This window comes from Hyla sarda, unplaced genomic scaffold (assembly GCF_029499605.1).
Source record: "Hyla sarda isolate aHylSar1 unplaced genomic scaffold, aHylSar1.hap1 scaffold_1186, whole genome shotgun sequence".
Classification (NCBI taxonomy): domain Eukaryota; kingdom Metazoa; phylum Chordata; class Amphibia; order Anura; family Hylidae; genus Hyla; species Hyla sarda.
This window is the reverse complement of record NW_026607809.1, coordinates 24440-39543: the sequence shown is the minus strand read 5'-3', so window position 1 is coordinate 39543 and position 15104 is coordinate 24440. Positions and strand designations below refer to the sequence as shown.

Below are 15104 nucleotides of genomic sequence, written 5' to 3'. Positions count from 1 at the left end.
TTATTTGACAACCTATGGCGGTGATGGTTCTGCTCAGGCAGAGCAGTGCTGATGCTCCTCATAAAGCTGTCGCTGCTGTGAAGGTTCTAGGTGACATCACAAATCCCTATGGTTACATACACAACAAAGCTGGGTTGTTGTTGTTTACACTCTGCAAGGCCTGTGGAAGTGAGTGACATCATAGCACTGTAGTTCTGAGGGTTCTAGATGGATGCAACAATCTCCTGTTGCTTCTATGAAGGCCATAATAGACGACATCACCAAACAGCTCCATAGTCACATACACAGCAAAGGAGAGATGTTGTTTACACCTAGTGATGTCAGTGGTATTGAGTGACATCACAGCACAGTGCTAAGGCTCCTGGGCCTGGACACAGCAGCGGCTGCAATATCTCAACGGAGAATACGTTTATATATATGTGTGTGTGTGCGCGTATATATATATATATATATATATATATATATATATATATATATATTTCTCCGCCGAAATCACTTTTAAACCCATTTCCACCTTTTTTTCCCTTCTCTTCCTCTTACTTTTTTTTCACGTTTTTTTACGTTTTTCTCCTTTTCGCCTCTTTTCTGGGCGTATTATTCTTCTTTTTCTTCTTTTTTTTCGTCTAATGCATACCCCATCAGTGCAGCAATGCTTATTCAATACCGCCAGCAGATGGAGACACTGGGGGATAATTTTCTAAGGATTTATACTGATTTTTCCTGTCTGAATTTGTCGCACAGAAAGTTGCAGGCCAAATATGTGTGACATTTCTGCGACTTTAGCTTCTAGAGCATTTTTACAACATTATACATAGGTGCTGAATACATAAAAAGCGACTGTTCAGCGACAGACAAGTCGCATCGGCTGAAAGTAGGCCAGAATGTCAGTCCATGTTGGAGCAGGTTTAGATACAGTCTAAAGTATAGATCTCAAAGTCTGTGCACAGAATTTAGCAAGGGCCTCGCACCTTCTGATGCATCAGGTAGGTGCACAATAGCATAGCCTAACCCTCTGTACTTTGGTCTATATTGATGCGGGACATAGACAGCCAGCTGATGACCAATCCATTAGTGCAATGGATGGCTGGAAGCATTTGTCTTTGCCTTTGCAATACCACAGAAGCAATGCATGGTCAATGTACAGCAATGACACACCTGTGTGAACAGCCAGGAGACCCCCCCCCCCCCCCCCATGTTATGTTACATAGTTACATAGTTAGTACGGTCGAAAAAAGACATATGTCCATCAAGTTCAACCAGGGAATTAAGGGGTAGGGGTGTGGCGCGATATTGGGGAAGGGATGAGATTTTATATTTCTTCATAAGCATTAATCTTATTTTGTCAATTAGGAACATTCAGCACCCACCCGCTATCAAGGCAGCTGCCTATCATGTCATGCCCTACCTGCACAGGTGTGCTGGCTACTCAAATGATCCAATTAAGGAGGCCATTTAGTCAGCAGCAGCAGAAGTCCTGTGCCTGGACGCTCCAACAGCGGCCAGACACAAGCAGAAGCAGCAGAAGCAGCAGCAGCAGCACCACCTTTTGTTTTTTGGCTGCAGCAGCAAGGCCCACAGGGCTGGCTAGCTGGCTAGCCAGCAAGCAGGTAGCAATGAAAGTAGGAATCTTTCTTTTTAACCCTGTAAGGGGGTGGTGCACTGTACCCGAAGATACTGCCATATCGGGTCAATGCATAGGGCGACGGAAGCAAGCTTCGAAATCGGCCCCCGTTCTCAAAAATCCATTTAATATATGGTCCCCAGATAGGGGACGTATCAGATATTAAACTGATAAGAACAGATACTACACTTGATCTTAGCCAAAAGGCCGAGAAGCGATAACCGTGAAAGGGGCGGGCCCAACAAGGTCCCCTTCATGGGCACTATCACTGCTTGCTGTCAGGGAGGCTGCCAGACAATTTTCCATGCACACTCTGGGCTGGGGGGCAGTCAACCACCAGTACACACAGCAGAACCTAAACCCATACCATTATTGCTAAGCAGCAAGACAGGGGCCCATTGCACTCCCACGGGGCCTTTTTAAATGCAATCCATAACCCGGATTTGCCAGGAACCCTTCTTACTCCTCCTACTTGCATGTGACACTGGGCTTAGGATCTGCATAGGAAACACACACACAAGCACACACCTACCTTTGTTGCCTGCAGATGCCTCCTTGGCTGTCCCCAAACGGTATCAAACCAACACCCACGGGAAGCTGTAAGCATAGAGGACATGCCTGCACCCCATTGGACTTACCTGTGTGGGTTAAATCCGGGTTATTTGACAACCTATGGCGGTGATGGTTCTGCTCAGGCAGAGCAGTGCTGATGCTCCTCATAAAGCTGTCGCTGCTGTGAAGGTTCTAGGTGACATCACAAATCCCTATGGTTACATACACAACAAAGCTGGGTTGTTGTTGTTTACACTCTGCAAGGCCTGTGGAAGTGAGTGACATCATAGCACTGTAGTTCTGAGGGTTCTAGATGGATGCAACAATCTCCTGTTGCTTCTATGAAGGCCATAATAGACGACATCACCAAACAGCTCCATAGTCACATACACAGCAAAGGAGAGATGTTGTTTACACCTAGTGATGTCAGTGGTATTGAGTGACATCACAGCACAGTGCTAAGGCTCCTGGGCCTGGACACAGCAGCGGCTGCAATATCTCAACGGAGAATACGTTTATATATATGTGTGTGTGTGCGCGTATATATATATATATATATATATATATATATATATATATATATATTTCTCCGCCGAAATCACTTTTAAACCCATTTCCACCTTTTTTTCCCTTCTCTTCCTCTTACTTTTTTTTCACGTTTTTTTACGTTTTTCTCCTTTTCGCCTCTTTTCTGGGCGTATTATTCTTCTTTTTCTTCTTTTTTTTCGTCTAATGCATACCCCATCAGTGCAGCAATGCTTATTCAATACCGCCAGCAGATGGAGACACTGGGGGATAATTTTCTAAGGATTTATACTGATTTTTCCTGTCTGAATTTGTCGCACAGAAAGTTGCAGGCCAAATATGTGTGACATTTCTGCGACTTTAGCTTCTAGAGCATTTTTACAACATTATACATAGGTGCTGAATACATAAAAAGCGACTGTTCAGCGACAGACAAGTCGCATCGGCTGAAAGTAGGCCAGAATGTCAGTCCATGTTGGAGCAGGTTTAGATACAGTCTAAAGTATAGATCTCAAAGTCTGTGCACAGAATTTAGCAAGGGCCTCGCACCTTCTGATGCATCAGGTAGGTGCACAATAGCATAGCCTAACCCTCTGTACTTTGGTCTATATTGATGCGGGACATAGACAGCCAGCTGATGACCAATCCATTAGTGCAATGGATGGCTGGAAGCATTTGTCTTTGCCTTTGCAATACCACAGAAGCAATGCATGGTCAATGTACAGCAATGACACACCTGTGTGAACAGCCAGGAGACCCCCCCCCCCCCATGTTATGTTACATAGTTACATAGTTAGTACGGTCGAAAAAAGACATATGTCCATCAAGTTCAACCAGGGAATTAAGGGGTAGGGGTGTGGCGCGATATTGGGGAAGGGATGAGATTTTATATTTCTTCATAAGCATTAATCTTATTTTGTCAATTAGGAACATTCAGCACCCACCCGCTATCAAGGCAGCTGCCTATCATGTCATGCCCTACCTGCACAGGTGTGCTGGCTACTCAAATGATCCAATTAAGGAGGCCATTTAGTCAGCAGCAGCAGAAGTCCTGTGCCTGGACGCTCCAACAGCGGCCAGACACAAGCAGAAGCAGCAGAAGCAGCAGCAGCAGCACCACCTTTTGTTTTTTGGCTGCAGCAGCAAGGCCCACAGGGCTGGCTAGCTGGCTAGCCAGCAAGCAGGTAGCAATGAAAGTAGGAATCTTTCTTTTTAACCCTGTAAGGGGGTGGTGCACTGTACCCGAAGATACTGCCATATCGGGTCAATGCATAGGGCGACGGAAGCAAGCTTCGAAATCGGCCCCCGTTCTCAAAAATCCATTTAATATATGGTCCCCAGATAGGGGACGTATCAGATATTAAACTGATAAGAACAGATACTACACTTGATCTTAGCCAAAAGGCCGAGAAGCGATAACCGTGAAAGGGGCGGGCCCAACAAGGTCCCCTTCATGGGCACTATCACTGCTTGCTGTCAGGGAGGCTGCCAGACAATTTTCCATGCACACTCTGGGCTGGGGGGCAGTCAACCACCAGTACACACAGCAGAACCTAAACCCATACCATTATTGCTAAGCAGCAAGACAGGGGCCCATTGCACTCCCACGGGGCCTTTTTAAATGCAATCCATAACCCGGATTTGCCAGGAACCCTTCTTACTCCTCCTACTTGCATGTGACACTGGGCTTAGGATCTGCATAGGAAACACACACACAAGCACACACCTACCTTTGTTGCCTGCAGATGCCTCCTTGGCTGTCCCCAAACGGTATCAAACCAACACCCACGGGAAGCTGTAAGCATAGAGGACATGCCTGCACCCCATTGGACTTACCTGTGTGGGTTAAATCCGGGTTATTTGACAACCTATGGCGGTGATGGTTCTGCTCAGGCAGAGCAGTGCTGATGCTCCTCATAAAGCTGTCGCTGCTGTGAAGGTTCTAGGTGACATCACAAATCCCTATGGTTACATACACAACAAAGCTGGGTTGTTGTTGTTTACACTCTGCAAGGCCTGTGGAAGTGAGTGACATCATAGCACTGTAGTTCTGAGGGTTCTAGATGGATGCAACAATCTCCTGTTGCTTCTATGAAGGCCATAATAGACGACATCACCAAACAGCTCCATAGTCACATACACAGCAAAGGAGAGATGTTGTTTACACCTAGTGATGTCAGTGGTATTGAGTGACATCACAGCACAGTGCTAAGGCTCCTGGGCCTGGACACAGCAGCGGCTGCAATATCTCAACGGAGAATACGTTTATATATATGTGTGTGTGTGCGCGTATATATATATATATATATATATATATATATATATATATATATATATTTCTCCGCCGAAATCACTTTTAAACCCATTTCCACCTTTTTTTCCCTTCTCTTCCTCTTACTTTTTTTTCACGTTTTTTTACGTTTTTCTCCTTTTCGCCTCTTTTCTGGGCGTATTATTCTTCTTTTTCTTCTTTTTTTTCGTCTAATGCATACCCCATCAGTGCAGCAATGCTTATTCAATACCGCCAGCAGATGGAGACACTGGGGGATAATTTTCTAAGGATTTATACTGATTTTTCCTGTCTGAATTTGTCGCACAGAAAGTTGCAGGCCAAATATGTGTGACATTTCTGCGACTTTAGCTTCTAGAGCATTTTTACAACATTATACATAGGTGCTGAATACATAAAAAGCGACTGTTCAGCGACAGACAAGTCGCATCGGCTGAAAGTAGGCCAGAATGTCAGTCCATGTTGGAGCAGGTTTAGATACAGTCTAAAGCATAGATCTCAAAGTCTGTGCACAGAATTTAGCAAGGGCCTCGCACCTTCTGATGCATCAGGTAGGTGCACAATAGCATAGCCTAACCCTCTGTACTTTGGTCTATATTGATGCGGGACATAGACAGCCAGCTGATGACCAATCCATTAGTGCAATGGATGGCTGGAAGCATTTGTCTTTGCCTTTGCAATACCACAGAAGCAATGCATGGTCAATGTACAGCAATGACACACCTGTGTGAACAGCCAGGAGACCCCCCCCCCCCCCCCCCATGTTATGTTACATAGTTACATAGTTAGTACGGTCGAAAAAAGACATATGTCCATCACGTTCAACCAGGGAATTAAGGGGTAGGGGTGTGGCGCGATATTGGGGAAGGGATGAGATTTTATATTTCTTCATAAGCATTAATCTTATTTTGTCAATTAGGAACATTCAGCACCCACCCGCTATCAAGGCAGCTGCCTATCATGTCATGCCCTACCTGCACAGGTGTGCTGGCTACTCAAATGATCCAATTAAGGAGGCCATTTAGTCAGCAGCAGCAGAAGTCCTGTGCCTGGACGCTCCAACAGGGGCCAGACACAAGCAGAAGCAGAAGCAGCAGAAGCAGCAGCAGCACCACCTTTTGTTTTTTGGCTGCAGCAGCAGCAAGGCCCACAGGGCTGGCTAGCTGGCTAGCCAGCAAGCAGGTAGCAATGAAAGTAGGAATCTTTCTTTTTAACCCTGTAAGGGGGTGGTGCACTGTACCCGAAGATACTGCCATATCGGGTCAATGCATAGGGCGACGGAAGCAAGCTTCGAAATCGGCCCCCGTTCTCAAAAATCCATTTAATATATGGTCCCCAGATAGGGGACGTATCAGATATTAAACTGATAAGAACAGATTTTTTTTTTTTTTTTTTTTTTTTTTATCTAAAGCCGAGGAACGTGCTTTCGATTCACCCAAAGTGCAAGAAAAAGTGCAAACGTGTTACACAAAAAAAACGTGCACAAAGGATGCGGTCTATCGCAAGCCCTTCTCCGATAGGAGAGAGGCCCCCCAACAAACCTTACCCTTCGCCTCCGGACCAAAAGGTACCTGCGAGGTTCCAGGTTCGATGTCCCTTTTCGCCGAAGCTACTAGGGGACCACAAATGCTCCCGGCATCCCCCTTGGCGTTAGCCAAGGTATCTGCCCGCAGAGCCGATTACGGTAGGTACCCTGCCAAAGCAGGAGTACCCGGGGTGTTTGCAGGGAGGTGCGGAACCTAATGGCCACACACACCTCCCCTAGACCGCCAGGAGGGACACCCAGAAGGGCTACCGCACCCTGACCAATCCTGTGAACACACAACACGCAAAAAGTGACACAGTGAGACAAAAAAGAAATAAATAAGTGAATGTGTGCAGATATACTGCCCGGACATCCGGCCGGATCTATAAAAATTTCTCTGATCCTAGCCAGAAGGCCGGGAATCAAGAGGTGAGTGCCACAAGGTGAAGAGATTATGGTGCCCGTGCTTCAACTCAGTGAGTCTATCCTCCCAGTGAGTTTCGGCACCTCGGGGTCACCACTCCCCGAGGCACAAAAGTACCTCGGCTCTAGACCCTCTCAGCCTCATGGCGAGACCCGGAGGGAACAGGTCACATCAGGGCAGCCGTCGAGCTGATTCCTCAGAACCAGCCCCGGAAAGCCCTGGTACACCTGCATCCTCCATGCAGCACCCATCCCCACCAGCCCCATACCGGCGTTACTGTCCACCGGCATGAAAACTGATAAGAACAGATACTACACTTGATCTTAGCCAAAAGGCCGAGAAGCGATAACCGTGAAAGGGGCGGGCCCAACAAGGTCCCCTTCATGGGCACTATCACTGCTTGCTGTCAGGGAGGCTGCCAGACAATTTTCCATGCACACTCTGGGCTGGGGGGCAGTCAACCACCAGTACACACAGCAGAACCTAAACCCATACCATTATTGCTAAGCAGCAAGACAGGGGCCCATTGCACTCCCACGGGGCCTTTTTAAATGCAATCCATAACCCGGATTTGCCAGGAACCCTTCTTACTCCTCCTACTTGCATGTGACACTGGGCTTAGGATCTGCATAGGAAACACACACACAAGCACACACCTACCTTTGTTGCCTGCAGATGCCTCCTTGGCTGTCCCCAAACGGTATCAAACCAACACCCACGGGAAGCTGTAAGCATAGAGGACATGCCTGCACCCCATTGGACTTACCTGTGTGGGTTAAATCCGGGTTATTTGACAACCTATGGCGGTGATGGTTCTGCTCAGGCAGAGCAGTGCTGATGCTCCTCATAAAGCTGTCGCTGCTGTGAAGGTTCTAGGTGACATCACAAATCCCTTTGGTTACATACACAACAAAGCTGGGTTGTTGTTGTTTACACTCTGCAAGGCCTGTGGAAGTGAGTGACATCATAGCACTGTAGTTCTGAGGGTTCTAGATGGATGCAACAATCTCCTGTTGCTTCTATGAAGGCCATAATAGACGACATCACCAAACAGCTCCATAGTCACATACACAGCAAAGGAGAGATGTTGTTTACACCTAGTGATGTCAGTGGTATTGAGTGACATCACAGCACAGTGCTAAGGCTCCTGGGCCTGGACACAGCAGCGGCTGCAATATCTCAACGGAGAATACGTTTATATATATGTGTGTGTGTGCGCGTATATATATATATATATATATATATATATATATATATTTCTCTGCCGAAATCACTTTTAAACCCATTTCCACCTTTTTTTCCCTTCTCTTCCTCTTACTTTTTTTTTCACGTTTTTTTACGTTTTTCTCCTTTTCGCCTCTTTTCTGGGCGTATTATTCTTCTTTTTCTTCTTTTTTTTCGTCTAATGCATACCCCATCAGTGCAGCAATGCTTATTCAATACCGCCAGCAGATGGAGACACTGGGGGATAATTTTCTAAGGATTTATACTGATTTTTCCTGTCTGAATTTGTCGCACAGAAAGTTGCAGGCCAAATATGTGTGACATTTCTGCGACTTTAGCTTCTAGAGCATTTTTACAACATTATACATAGGTGCTGAATACATAAAAAGCGACTGTTCAGCGACAGACAAGTCGCATCGGCTGAAAGTAGGCCAGAATGTCAGTCCATGTTGGAGCAGGTTTAGATACAGTCTAAAGTATAGATCTCAAAGTCTGTGCACAGAATTTAGCAAGGGCCTCGCACCTTCTGATGCATCAGGTAGGTGCACAATAGCATAGCCTAACCCTCTGTACTTTGGTCTATATTGATGCGGGACATAGACAGCCAGCTGATGACCAATCCATTAGTGCAATGGATGGCTGGAAGCATTTGTCTTTGCCTTTGCAATACCACAGAAGCAATGCATGGTCAATGTACAGCAATGACACACCTGTGTGAACAGCCAGGAGACCCCCCCCCCCCCCCCATGTTATGTTACATAGTTACATAGTTAGTACGGTCGAAAAAAGACATATGTCCATCAAGTTCAACCAGGGAATTAAGGGGTAGGGGTGTGGCGCGATATTGGGGAAGGGATGAGATTTTATATTTCTTCATAAGCATTAATCTTATTTTGTCAATTAGGAACATTCAGCACCCACCCGCTATCAAGGCAGCTGCCTATCATGTCATGCCCTACCTGCACAGGTGTGCTGGCTACTCAAATGATCCAATTAAGGAGGCCATTTAGTCAGCAGCAGCAGAAGTCCTGTGCCTGGACGCTCCAACAGCGGCCAGACACAAGCAGAAGCAGCAGAAGCAGCAGCAGCAGCACCACCTTTTGTTTTTTGGCTGCAGCAGCAAGGCCCACAGGGCTGGCTAGCTGGCTAGCCAGCAAGCAGGTAGCAATGAAAGTAGGAATCTTTCTTTTTAACCCTGTAAGGGGGTGGTGCACTGTACCCGAAGATACTGCCATATCGGGTCAATGCATAGGGCGACGGAAGCAAGCTTCGAAATCGGCCCCCGTTCTCAAAAATCCATTTAATATATGGTCCCCAGATAGGGGACGTATCAGATATTAAACTGATAAGAACAGATACTACACTTGATCTTAGCCAAAAGGCCGAGAAGCGATAACCGTGAAAGGGGCGGGCCCAACAAGGTCCCCTTCATGGGCACTATCACTGCTTGCTGTCAGGGAGGCTGCCAGACAATTTTCCATGCACACTCTGGGCTGGGGGGCAGTCAACCACCAGTACACACAGCAGAACCTAAACCCATACCATTATTGCTAAGCAGCAAGACAGGGGCCCATTGCACTCCCACGGGGCCTTTTTAAATGCAATCCATAACCCGGATTTGCCAGGAACCCTTCTTACTCCTCCTACTTGCATGTGACACTGGGCTTAGGATCTGCATAGGAAACACACACACAAGCACACACCTACCTTTGTTGCCTGCAGATGCCTCCTTGGCTGTCCCCAAACGGTATCAAACCAACACCCACGGGAAGCTGTAAGCATAGAGGACATGCCTGCACCCCATTGGACTTACCTGTGTGGGTTAAATCCGGGTTATTTGACAACCTATGGCGGTGATGGTTCTGCTCAGGCAGAGCAGTGCTGATGCTCCTCATAAAGCTGTCGCTGCTGTGAAGGTTCTAGGTGACATCACAAATCCCTTTGGTTACATACACAACAAAGCTGGGTTGTTGTTGTTTACACTCTGCAAGGCCTGTGGAAGTGAGTGACATCATAGCACTGTAGTTCTGAGGGTTCAAGATGGATGCAACAATCTCCTGTTGCTTCTATGAAGGCCGTAATAGACGACATCACCAAACAGCTCCATAGTCACATACACAGCAAAGGAGAGATGTTGTTTACACCTAGTGATGTCAGTGGTATTGAGTGACATCACAGCACAGTGCTAAGGCTCCTGGGCCTGGACACAGCAGCGGCTGCAATATCTCAACGGAGAATACGTTTATATCTATGTGTGTGTGTGCGCATATATATATATATATATATATATATATATATATATATATATATATATATATATTTCTCCGCCGAAATCACTTTTAAACCCATTTCCACCTTTTTTTCCCTTCTCTTCCTCTTACTTTTTTTTCACGTTTTTTTACGTTTTTCTCCTTTTCGCCTCTTTTCTGGGCGTATTATTCTTCTTTTTCTTCTTTTTTTTTCGTCTAATGCATACCCCATCAGTGCAGCAATGCTTATTCAATACCGCCAGCAGATGGAGACACTGGGGGATAATTTTCTAAGGATTTATACTGATTTTTCCTGTCTGAATTTGTCGCACAGAAAGTTGCAGGCCAAATATGTGTGACATTTCTGCGACTTTAGCTTCTAGAGCATTTTTACAACATTATACATAGGTGCTGAATACATAAAAAGCGACTGTTCAGCGACAGACAAGTCGCATCGGCTGAAAGTAGGCCAGAATGTCAGTCCATGTTGGAGCAGGTTTAGATACAGTCTAAAGCATAGATCTCAAAGTCTGTGCACAGAATTTAGCAAGGGCCTCGCACCTTCTGATGCATCAGGTAGGTGCACAATAGCATAGCCTAACCCTCTGTACTTTGGTCTATATTGATGCGGGACATAGACAGCCAGCTGATGACCAATCCATTAGTGCAATGGATGGCTGGAAGCATTTGTCTTTGCCTTTGCAATACCACAGAAGCAATGCATGGTCAATGTACAGCAATGACACACCTGTGTGAACAGCCAGGAGACCCCCCCCCCCCCCCCCATGTTATGTTACATAGTTACATAGTTAGTACGGTCGAAAAAAGACATATGTCCATCACGTTCAACCAGGGAATTAAGGGGTAGGGGTGTGGCGCGATATTGGGGAAGGGATGAGATTTTATATTTCTTCATAAGCATTAATCTTATTTTGTCAATTAGGAACATTCAGCACCCACCCGCTATCAAGGCAGCTGCCTATCATGTCATGCCCTACCTGCACAGGTGTGCTGGCTACTCAAATGATCCAATTAAGGAGGCCATTTAGTCAGCAGCAGCAGAAGTCCTGTGCCTGGACGCTCCAACAGGGGCCAGACACAAGCAGAAGCAGAAGCAGCAGAAGCAGCAGCAGCACCACCTTTTGTTTTTTGGCTGCAGCAGCAGCAAGGCCCACAGGGCTGGCTAGCTGGCTAGCCAGCAAGCAGGTAGCAATGAAAGTAGGAATCTTTCTTTTTAACCCTGTAAGGGGGTGGTGCACTGTACCCGAAGATACTGCCATATCGGGTCAATGCATAGGGCGACGGAAGCAAGCTTCGAAATCGGCCCCCGTTCTCAAAAATCCATTTAATATATGGTCCCCAGATAGGGGACGTATCAGATATTAAACTGATAAGAACAGATACTACACTTGATCTTAGCCAAAAGGCCGAGAAGCGATAACCGTGAAAGGGGCGGGCCCAACAAGGTCCCCTTCATGGGCACTATCACTGCTTGCTGTCAGGGAGGCTGCCAGACAATTTTCCATGCACACTCTGGGCTGGGGGGCAGTCAACCACCAGTACACACAGCAGAACCTAAACCCATACCATTATTGCTAAGCAGCAAGACAGGGGCCCATTGCACTCCCACGGGGCCTTTTTAAATGCAATCCATAACCCGGATTTGCCAGGAACCCTTCTTACTCCTCCTACTTGCATGTGACACTGGGCTTAGGATCTGCATAGGAAACACACACACAAGCACACACCTACCTTTGTTGCCTGCAGATGCCTCCTTGGCTGTCCCCAAACGGTATCAAACCAACACCCACGGGAAGCTGTAAGCATAGAGGACATGCCTGCACCCCATTGGACTTACCTGTGTGGGTTAAATCCGGGTTATTTGACAACCTATGGCGGTGATGGTTCTGCTCAGGCAGAGCAGTGCTGATGCTCCTCATAAAGCTGTCGCTGCTGTGAAGGTTCTAGGTGACATCACAAATCCCTTTGGTTACATACACAACAAAGCTGGGTTGTTGTTGTTTACACTCTGCAAGGCCTGTGGAAGTGAGTGACATCATAGCACTGTAGTTCTGAGGGTTCAAGATGGATGCAACAATCTCCTGTTGCTTCTATGAAGGCCGTAATAGACGACATCACCAAACAGCTCCATAGTCACATACACAGCAAAGGAGAGATGTTGTTTACACCTAGTGATGTCAGTGGTATTGAGTGACATCACAGCACAGTGCTAAGGCTCCTGGGCCTGGACACAGCAGCGGCTGCAATATCTCAACGGAGAATACGTTTATATCTATGTGTGTGTGTGCGCATATATATATATATATATATATATATATATATATATATATATATATTTCTCCGCCGAAATCACTTTTAAACCCATTTCCACCTTTTTTTCCCTTCTCTTCCTCTTACTTTTTTTTCACGTTTTTTTACGTTTTTCTCCTTTTCGCCTCTTTTCTGGGCGTATTATTCTTCTTTTTCTTCTTTTTTTTCGTCTAATGCATACCCCATCAGTGCAGCAATGCTTATTCAATACCGCCAGCAGATGGAGACACTGGGGGATAATTTTCTAAGGATTTATACTGATTTTTCCTGTCTGAATTTGTCGCACAGAAAGTTGCAGGCCAAATATGTGTGACATTTCTGCGACTTTAGCTTCTAGAGCATTTTTACAACATTATACATAGGTGCTGAATACATAAAAAGCGACTGTTCAGCGACAGACAAGTCGCATCGGCTGAAAGTAGGCCAGAATGTCAGTCCATGTTGGAGCAGGTTTAGATACAGTCTAAAGCATAGATCTCAAAGTCTGTGCACAGAATTTAGCAAGGGCCTCGCACCTTCTGATGCATCAGGTAGGTGCACAATAGCATAGCCTAACCCTCTGTACTTTGGTCTATATTGATGCGGGACATAGACAGCCAGCTGATGACCAATCCATTAGTGCAATGGATGGCTGGAAGCATTTGTCTTTGCCTTTGCAATACCACAGAAGCAATGCATGGTCAATGTACAGCAATGACACACCTGTGTGAACAGCAAGGAGACCCCCCCCCCCCCCCCCCCATGTTATGTTACATAGTTACATAGTTAGTACGGTTGAAAAAAGACATATGTCCATCACGTTCAACCAGGGAATTAAGGGGTAGGGGTGTGGCGCGATATTGGGGAAGGGATGAGATTTTATATTTCTTCATAAGCATTAATCTTATTTTGTCAATTAGGAACATTCAGCACCCACCCGCTATCAAGGCAGCTGCCTATCATGTCATGCCCTACCTGCACAGGTGTGCTGGCTACTCAAATGATCCAATTAAGGAGGCCATTTAGTCAGCAGCAGCAGAAGTCCTGTGCCTGGACGCTCCAACAGGGGCCAGACACAAGCAGAAGCAGAAGCAGCAGAAGCAGCAGCAGCACCACCTTTTGTTTTTTGGCTGCAGCAGCAGCAAGGCCCACAGGGCTGGCTAGCTGGCTAGCCAGCAAGCAGGTAGCAATGAAAGTAGGAATCTTTCTTTTTAACCCTGTAAGGGGGTGGTGCACTGTACCCGAAGATACTGCCATATCGGGTCAATGCATAGGGCGACGGAAGCAAGCTTCGAAATCGGCCCCCGTTCTCAAAAATCCATTTAATATATGGTCCCCAGATAGGGGACGTATCAGATATTAAACTGATAAGAACAGATACTACACTTGATCTTAGCCAAAAGGCCGAGAAGCGATAACCGTGAAAGGGGCGGGCCCAACAAGGTCCCCTTCATGGGCACTATCACTGCTTGCTGTCAGGGAGGCTGCCAGACAATTTTCCATGCACACTCTGGGCTGGGGGGCAGTCAACCACCAGTACACACAGCAGAACCTAAACCCATACCATTATTGCTAAGCAGCAAGACAGGGGCCCATTGCACTCCCACGGGGCCTTTTTAAATGCAATCCATAACCCGGATTTGCCAGGAACCCTTCTTACTCCTCCTACTTGCATGTGACACTGGGCTTAGGATCTGCATAGGAAACACACACACAAGCACACACCTACCTTTGTTGCCTGCAGATGCCTCCTTGGCTGTCCCCAAACGGTATCAAACCAACACCCACGGGAAGCTGTAAGCATAGAGGACATGCCTGCACCCCATTGGACTTACCTGTGTGGGTTAAATCCGGGTTATTTGACAACCTATGGCGGTGATGGTTCTGCTCAGGCAGAGCAGTGCTGATGCTCCTCATAAAGCTGTCGCTGCTGTGAAGGTTCTAGGTGACATCACAAATCCCTTTGGTTACATACACAACAAAGCTGGGTTGTTGTTGTTTACACTCTGCAAGGCCTGTGGAAGTGAGTGACATCATAGCACTGTAGTTCTGAGGGTTCAAGATGGATGCAACAATCTCCTGTTGCTTCTATGAAGGCCGTAATAGACGACATCACCAAACAGCTCCATAGTCACATACACAGCAAAGGAGAGATGTTGTTTACACCTAGTGATGTCAGTGGTATTGAGTGACATCACAGCACAGTGCTAAGGCTCCTGGGCCTGGACACAGCAGCGGCTGCAATATCTCAACGGAGAATACGTTTATATCTATGTGTGTGTGTGCGCATATATATATATATATATATATATATATATATATATATATATATATTTCTCCGCCGAAATCACTTTTAAACCCATTTCCACCTTTTTTTCCCTTCT

General features: G+C 46.4%; 7 non-coding genes across 7 annotated transcripts; all 7 read right to left on the bottom strand.

The window, feature by feature from the left end:
* Nucleotides 1-1649: 1649 nt before the first annotated feature.
* On the bottom strand, nucleotides 1650-1840 carry LOC130302927 (U2 spliceosomal RNA). The gene has a single exon (XR_008853066.1). It is a non-coding gene; the product is annotated as a U2 spliceosomal RNA (small nuclear RNA).
* A 2084-nt stretch (nucleotides 1841-3924) lies between these two features.
* Nucleotides 3925-4115, bottom strand: LOC130302925 (U2 spliceosomal RNA). Its single transcript, XR_008853064.1, has one exon. It is a non-coding gene; the product is annotated as a U2 spliceosomal RNA (small nuclear RNA).
* A 2097-nt stretch (nucleotides 4116-6212) lies between these two features.
* Nucleotides 6213-6404, bottom strand: LOC130302954 (U2 spliceosomal RNA). Its single transcript, XR_008853091.1, has one exon. It is a non-coding gene; the product is annotated as a U2 spliceosomal RNA (small nuclear RNA).
* A 693-nt stretch (nucleotides 6405-7097) lies between these two features.
* Nucleotides 7098-7284, bottom strand: LOC130302957 (U2 spliceosomal RNA). The gene has a single exon (XR_008853093.1). It is a non-coding gene; the product is annotated as a U2 spliceosomal RNA (small nuclear RNA).
* A 2080-nt stretch (nucleotides 7285-9364) lies between these two features.
* Nucleotides 9365-9555, bottom strand: LOC130302924 (U2 spliceosomal RNA). Its single transcript, XR_008853063.1, has one exon. It is a non-coding gene; the product is annotated as a U2 spliceosomal RNA (small nuclear RNA).
* A 2103-nt stretch (nucleotides 9556-11658) lies between these two features.
* On the bottom strand, nucleotides 11659-11849 carry LOC130302923 (U2 spliceosomal RNA). Its single transcript, XR_008853062.1, has one exon. It is a non-coding gene; the product is annotated as a U2 spliceosomal RNA (small nuclear RNA).
* A 2096-nt stretch (nucleotides 11850-13945) lies between these two features.
* Nucleotides 13946-14136, bottom strand: LOC130302922 (U2 spliceosomal RNA). Its single transcript, XR_008853061.1, has one exon. It is a non-coding gene; the product is annotated as a U2 spliceosomal RNA (small nuclear RNA).
* Between the last annotated feature and the right edge of the window lie 968 nt (nucleotides 14137-15104).